Here is an 8,236-nt window from a genome sequence, read left to right as displayed (position 1 = left end):
GCGAATATACTGTACAGTATGTGTTTATCTCTCTCTGTGTGTGTGTGTGTGTGTGTGTGTGTGTGTGTGTGTGTGTGTGCGCGAATATGTTTGTGTGTGTCTGCGAATATACAGTATGTTTATTTGTAAGTCATTTATCACGTGTGCTGCATTAGATCTAGCTTCCATTAAGAACATTGAGAGATACAGTAAGTGTCAGTTACAGTCTGTCTTTCTCTGGTCACTTTATTATCTCTTTCACTGATGATTGATTTTAGTTTTTTTATCAAAACCTGTGAGGTTAAAGCGCACAAGCAGAACATCTACAGGACAAGCCGGATTCCACCATATCTTTATGTACACAATAATAATTTTTTACATTGTAATCCTTTTATTTGTAATATTTGGCATGTTTGCGTGCAGCTGTGTCCCTGTGTGTGTAATAAGCAGAGTGTGTGTGTAATAAGCAGAGTGTGTGTGTAATTAGCAGAGTGTGTTTAGTAAGCAGAGTGTGTGTGTAATAAGCAGAGTGTGTGTGTATTAAGCAGAGTGTGTGTGTAATAAGCAGAGTGTGTGTGTAATTAGCAGAGTGTGTTTAGTAAGCAGAGTGTGTGTGTAATAAGCAGAGTGTGTGTGTAATAAGCAGAGTGTGTGTGTAATTAGCAGAGTGTGTTTAGTAAGCAGAGTGTGTGTGTAATAAGCAGAGTGTAAGTGTGTTGTGATGAGCATTTGCTATTTAATCAACGTGGCGCAGGACGTGAAAATGAAAACTGCGTCGGGCTGAAACTAGCTAAACACACTTGCGTCGCGTCTGGCGCCGCGTTGCACCGAGTGTGTGATCGGACCCTTCGACTAGTCAATGCAAACCCTAGTGTACGTCTGTGCTCGGGAAATCCCATGGCTTTGACTACACAATAGATTGAGGAAAATCCAGTTACCCATCAAACCCTGCCGCTTCACACACATCTTTTGTTCTCCTAATCCAATTGTTGCAGTTTTAGTTCCGCTTTATCCCAGAGTCATTCCCTCTTTACCACCCAGAAAACACCAAGTGAACGCTGTAGAGCAACGGCCAGAAGAAGAGGAAACTACAGGCCATGTCGTGCCCATTAATCACTGAGAAACTTACAGTATTCAGAATATGTGAACAAAATGTGAGGATATGATGGACTAAATGAAGGTTGTGTGTGAGTGAGAAAGAGAAAGAGAAAAACTGTGAGGAAAGAATAAAGATGATCTGAAGGTCAGAGTTTTGGGGTTCTGGTGAGAAATAGAGAGTATGATAAACAGAGACTGGATTTACTGGTGAAGAAAGGATGGATTATGAGCGTTCGGGTCTGTAAGAAAGAGCTATTGAGTGAGAAACAGTGAAGACAGTGTCAGACTGGAACATCATGGAAACATTCTCCTAATGTTTGGGAAATGAATATCATTTCTCCACTCAAAGTCTGTTTCATGCCCTCTATAGTATTTTTTTCTTCTTTTTTCTCACAGAGCATTGCTTTCCATTACAGAAACAAAGTCTTCCTTTCAGTAGATCATTCAAACCTTCTCCGCTTCATACAGTGTGCATATGATTACATAAAGATCGTGTGAAAGTCAAACCCTGCAATTCGATTGGCTGTTAATATTTGTGAATTTTACTCAATATCTGATTGACATTGTATATAGCATTTTGATTATATTGTCGAAATATGTTTACGACTAAATATGTCTATAATATCATATTGGCAGGTGTGAATTTTGACAGTCTTATAACTTATCAAAAGTTTCATTTTCATACTAAAAATTATGGATTTTTTATTTTTATTTTTGTATGTATGTCCCGGTCAAAATGTACCTGAATACATTAGAAAGGGTTAAAAAAAAAACCTAAAAGTCTAGTTAATATTTTAGGCCACATAGAGAATATATTGTGTTCGTATTAACATTATATTATGTAATCCACTGTAATGTTTTTAACTAGAGTTGCATATTCAGTTTCGAGTTTACCTCAAATGGCCTTGAACATTGAAGTTTTTAAATGTATCTTTAAAAATGTATTCAAAATGTATTACAAATATTCTCTAAGGCAGCCATGTCTCTTTTGTTCTTGTTATTTATTATGAAAGAAAGTCAAACATTATCTCAACCCAAAACTGAAAATATGTAAATCACATCCCATTTAATGAACCCCGCTTCAGGCTGTATGGGTTTGATCAATTATTAATCTGAGGAAGGGTGTGTGTTGCTTTACTCGTGTCTGATGGTTAGGAAGAAAATTACATTTTCCTTACATTTTTATACATACAGAATCCTTTTTGGAGGTTATTTGAGTCAAAAATAAGAGGAGCAGGACAGATGCCAGGCTATTAATTGTTTGTCTTGTCATATTAACACAAATATGAAGGAATATGAGTAATATATCCCCTCCCTTTCTTCTTTGTTTAGTTGGTAGAGATGGTGATTATCTTTCACCGAGTTTTTCTGATCCTCTTACTGACGCGTATGAAACTAATCTGTCCGCTTTTTTACCTGGCAGCAAGAAATGGTTTTCCCAAACATGTAAATCCTATCATCATTTACAGATGCGTGTGTGTGTTTAGAAACCTTCATGGCAGAATAACCAAGCTGTTCTTTTCCATACAGTGAAAGGAAATGTTCAGTGAATAACGAAAGGAGAAACAAAGATTCAGAACATTTGGAATATAGTGCATTAATAATGTCAGTTGGAATAACAAGGTAATAATAAACAAGTAATAAATGTGTCGTTTTTTGGAAGAAATGATTTTAAAGTCCCCCTATTATGCTATTTTTAAAGTCTCCTAGATGTGTTTTGGCGTCTCCTGCAACAGGTTCACATTCATCCAAGGTCAAAAACACTGTAATTTTCTCATAATCTCCATTACAGCATCAGCTCTTTCCTCTCAGTGTCTGAAACGCTTCTCTCGTAGATTCAGTCTCTCTAAGCCCCGCCTCTCTGAGAGCTTCCTCTACTCTGATTGGTCAGAAAGCAAATGCTCATTATCATATCTGAATCTCAGCTCTTGATCACAGTGATACGAACAGTGACGATGTCGAGGGTTTTACCGTATCAATCTCAGAAAACAGCGTCTTCTCGACACGAACAACACGAACTCCTCCAGTCTCAGATACACTACAGTGTTTGAGGGCGGAGCTAAGAGACGCTGCTCAGCCAATCAAGACCAGAGGCTGGCATTATGCAAATTAGTTACATTGTTCCGTTGGTTTGTATCAGGAAGTGAGACTGAATTACTGACGACTCGTTTCAACAGTTCAGAATCGATTCTTTCTTTTAGGAGTCAAACATTTTATTTGTCGTGCACTTTGAGCTTTAAAACTTTGCAGACATTTTACGTTCACAAACACACACTGCATGAAAGGTAATATTTGAAAAAGCATTTTAACACATTCATGCATATAATTGTAGCTGTTATTGCGTGTTTTGTTCAGTATATCCATCATGTAGTCGGAATAAAGCTGTGAAGCGTTACATAAGCCTCTGTTCAACACACTTTGTCCCCTGGGCCGCTATTGATTTTGTTCCAAGCTTGCAAAATGACACCGGCTAATAGAGTCTGTGGGAGGATCTCGGTATAGCGTTTCTATTGGTTTGCCCCACAGCGCTTTCAGATCGACTCCCTCTAGAGACCCAAATAAACTCAAACTATGATGTCATTGGTACAGCTTAATATTGCAAAACAACAAATGCACACATTGAAATTGTCATTATATTTTCCCTTGTGCTGTTCTTGAGCCTCATTAACGACACAGAAGGCCTGTTTCATGGGGGAAGAGAGACTGTAACATTATTATGATTATGCCAAACTCCCTTATAGGACTGACAATCAAAAAAAGAAAGAAATACAATTCAAAAACATTGCGTATGGCAAAGCAGGGGTGTTTAGAAGTCAGTATCGTAACAGTTTGCAGGTAAGGATGTAATCACTAGATTAGCGACGTCAGGCCCATTTAGCACTCTTTAAAAAAGCGACTAGCGATGTTTTGGATTGCTGGTTAGCACAGTCAGTCACTATCAATCACAGCTTTATTGGACATTCGGCTATATATATTATATTAAAATTACAGTGTGTGAGCACGGACTAGGAGAGAAAACAGATGTAAACTGTCGACAGTTAGCGCATTACGCCATCTAGCGGCTTTTTGAGCTAGCTTTAGCTACTTTCCACTGAAAATCGTTGGCAACATAGCGGTTTCCAAATGTCAGTGATTCGCCACTAGAGGGCGATGATCTCTGTGAACCCATGAACCAGTGTCTATATATGATTTTCACCTGATCTCGGATCAGTTAGGGATGCACCGATATGAACATTTTGGCCGAAACCGATAACCGATAATTCTTCATATTTGAAAGCCGATAACCGATATATTGGCCGATAAATCTAAATCTGAATTTTTCTATAATTTTTGAGAGTACACGATTATAATGAGGCTCTCATTATAATGTTATGTAGCCGATATGACCACAGCACTTTACTGTATTTTCCTTTAAGAAGTGATTCCAATCATATTTGCAAGCAAGCAAAAACCATCATGTTGAACAGTCGCATCTGAAGGAAATAATACATTATTTATCGACTTTAATATATCGGCCAAATTTTCTTATTGGGCCGATATCGGTAATATTAAAAATGAACATATATCGGCTGATACCGATATGGTGACCGATATATCGAGCATCCCTAGTTTTATACATTTGTAGACAAACAATACAAGCTCTACAATTGAATAAAACAACACATATTATAGAGACACTTCATATTTAGTGGTATTAGATGATTTGTTAATTGCATTTAATAGATGACAGCTTCAATGAAACTGCAGCTGGTTTGTAAAAGCTGTTTTTCTGCATGTTTTGACTGAGTTTTCGCTGCATTTACACTGTTCTGACCAGCAGGGGTCGCCAGCGAGTGACGATTCCAGCGCTGAGAAACAGGGAATCAAAGTTTTGGAATGCTTTGTTTTTCCCATCACTACACTTTGGAGTGGGGAAACAAAGGAAAATATACATACAAGCAAACAGGGAACTAAACTAGACAGGCGATTACTGGGGAACCCAGTTCTTCTGTAAAAGAGATTTTTAATCTCAGAACGTTTTGTCTGGTTAAATAAAGGGCAAATAAAAAATAAACCAAGCCAATAAAGTAAACACAGGAAGTAAAAAAAAAAAAAAAAAAGGAAACAGATTACAAACTAAAAGTCCTCAGTCTAAACTAAAACAGACCAGACGTGAAAAATGAATTGTCTTGTTTGCATATTGACCGTGAATCACAAGAGTCACTGGCTTACAGTCCACAGAAATCCAGCATGCAATCAAGAGTTAAGTTACCTAAGTGAATGTCTCCTTACTCTTTAATTCTGTTGTTGTTGTGATCACATTGTGTTTTTGTGCATTTATGTGTAGATAGCTCTCTGATATCTCATTAACACTGGGACAGATGTGCATTAAAACCGAAACACAAATCAACATGTTCAGAAAAGAGAGATTTCACACACACACACACACACACACACACACACACACACACACACACAAAATCAAATAGTGCTTTGCCTTTCATATTTGTCTCCGCTCAGGCTATTGTTTCATACGTAATATCAGTGAAAGAGATTTTGGCTCAGGGTCGGTGAGATTTAATGCCCAAAACAACACAAATCCACCGGTGGACGATTAACAGGTTTGTCCAAGTTTAATCTGCACCGGTTTTAGACAAGAATCCCTCTCTTTTGGAGCGAATGGGGAATATGCAGTGAATTTGCCCTTGTGTGACGGTGGTTTGAGCTCTGGACGCCGACGGTGTGTGTGTGTGTGTGTGTGTGTGTGTGTGTTAGCATTGGTTTCCCGTATAACTGCACTAAGATCTGATTCCGGGTCAGTTGCAGACTCTAATTCTAGCCACCTAATCCTCTAAGCATTTTTCCTGCAAGTATCTCAGTGTGTGTGTGTGTGTGTGTGTGTGTAATCACAGTGTACTAATACCTCAGTAATCCATGCATCCACAGTGGCGGTTCTTCGATAGACATCCGCGCATGTTCCCCTCGTTCCCTGCTTTTCTTTTATCACGGCGTCCCTGGTTTTGGATCTACCTCACTGGATCCTCCCGTAAACACACATGAGTGTTGCGGTGGTGACGAGAGCATCAGCTCAGGTAAGGTCATCATCATCAGCCCGGTGTATTAGACACACCTCGTCAAGGCACTTTGATTAAAGGGCTGGTGTAATGCCCTTTTCACAAGATGTAAAATAAGTATCTGATGAGTGTGTGTGTGTGAAGTTTTAGCTCAAAATACCCCACAGATATTTTTATATAGCATGTTAAAGTTGTCACTTTTTGAGGGTGAGCAAAAACGCACTGTTTTTGTGTCTGTTCCTTTAAATGCAAATGAGCTGCTGCTCCCGGCACAGAGGGCGGAGCTTAAAGAGTGTGTGTGTGTGTGTGTGTGTGTGTGTGTGTGTGTGTGTGTGTGTGTGTGTGTGTGTGTGTGTTAGCAGCTTCGATTACCTCACAAAGACACAAAAAACTTTTAGCCTTTTATGTTCAAACCGGAGTCAGACAATGATGGAGAGACTCAAGAAGAAGTGACGACATGTAGACAAATGGTTAGTTGATGAATTTATGAAGCTTATGTGTAGTTATCTTCTAGTCATTGATTAGCATATTCTGTCATGATAATCTATAAATCGTGTTCAGGGGGCGGGGTTTATGTAAATTCTAGGGTTGGTGATGTCACTAACCCGGGAGGAATGTGGTGTAGTCTCTACCAGCCGTTTGTTGTAGTCCTTAAAAAGTGATTTCTGTAAAAGCAAATATCTCCCTTTGCTTTGAGCTTTGAGCGTCGTAACTTTGCAGATGTTGTTTATGCTCACACAGCAACATTACACACTAACTACAGTTAGAAAAGTCAAATCATAATCAACCACCCCTTTAAATATTTTTGCTGCAGCCTTTAACCTGCTGGTTCACGTTTCATAACTGACTGTGGCCAAAATAACTAAATGTTAAGCTGCACAGTTGTTGATTAATCTTAGCAAACATGAAGGGTTCAGGCCCGTTCACACCAACGACAATAACTATATCAGCGTTATCACTCTGTTTATTCTGCAGTTTTGTCGTCCTGTCCCTTTAAATGCTCGAGCTCTTAAAGCAGGATGGATTCTGATTGGCTGTCAGTGTTTTTATCATTCATCATTCTGAAAGAGATTCCAACTATATGGCTTCTCTGTGCCGTTATTGTTATAGTTGTATAATTGTGGCTATTCTTTTACAATTGTAACGATTTTTAGAACTATATCTTTATTGTTATTGTTATAGTTCACTGAAAAAAAAAAAGAAAAAGATTTTCTTACTTAGTATTTTTGTCTTGTTTCCAGTCCAAATATCTGAAAAATTCTTTAATCAAGAAGCATTTACTAGATGAGTAAAATGCAAAATGAAATTATGTCTTGTTTTCTGGAAACCTAATAAAAAATAAGTGAGTATTTGCTTAAAACAACCAAATTTTCTGCCAATGGAGTGAGAAAAATAATCTTAATTCGAATGGAAATTAAGAAAAATAATCTTAATTCGAAAAATAATCTTAATTCAAATAGAAATCAAGAAAAATCATGTTAATTCGAATAGAAGTCAAGAAAAATAATCTTAATTCGAAAAATAATCTTAATTCGAATAGAAATCAAGAAAAATCATGTTAATTCGAACAGAAATCAAGAAAAATAATCTTAATTCGAAAAATAATCTTAATTCGAATGGAAATCAAGAAAAATAATCTTAATTCGAATAGAAATCAAGAAAAATCATGTTAATTCGAAAAATAATCTTAATTCGAATAGAAATCAAGAAAAATTATATAAATTCGAATGGAAAACGAGAAAAATAATCTTAATTCGAAAAATAATCTTAATTCGAATGGAAATCAAGAAAAATAATCTTAATTCGAATAGAAATCAAGAAAAATCATGTTAATTCGAAAAATAATCTTAATTCGAATAGAAATCAAGAAAAATAATCTTAATTCGAATGGAAAACGAGAAAAATAATCTTAATTCGAATGGAAAACAAGAATATTTTCTCACCCCATTGGCAGATAATTTTGCTTGTTTTAAGCAAATACTCACTTAATTTTGATTTATTTATTTATTTCTCAGAAAACAAGATATCATTTCTTATGTCATTTTACTCATCTAGTGAATCCATCTTGTTTTAAGAACGTTTAGATATTTGGACTGGAAACAAGA

The sequence above is a fragment of the Rutilus rutilus genome (genome assembly GCF_951802725.1).
Source record: "Rutilus rutilus genome assembly, chromosome: 3".
NCBI lineage: Eukaryota > Metazoa > Chordata > Actinopteri > Cypriniformes > Leuciscidae > Rutilus > Rutilus rutilus.
Note: the sequence above shows the minus strand (reverse complement) of the source record.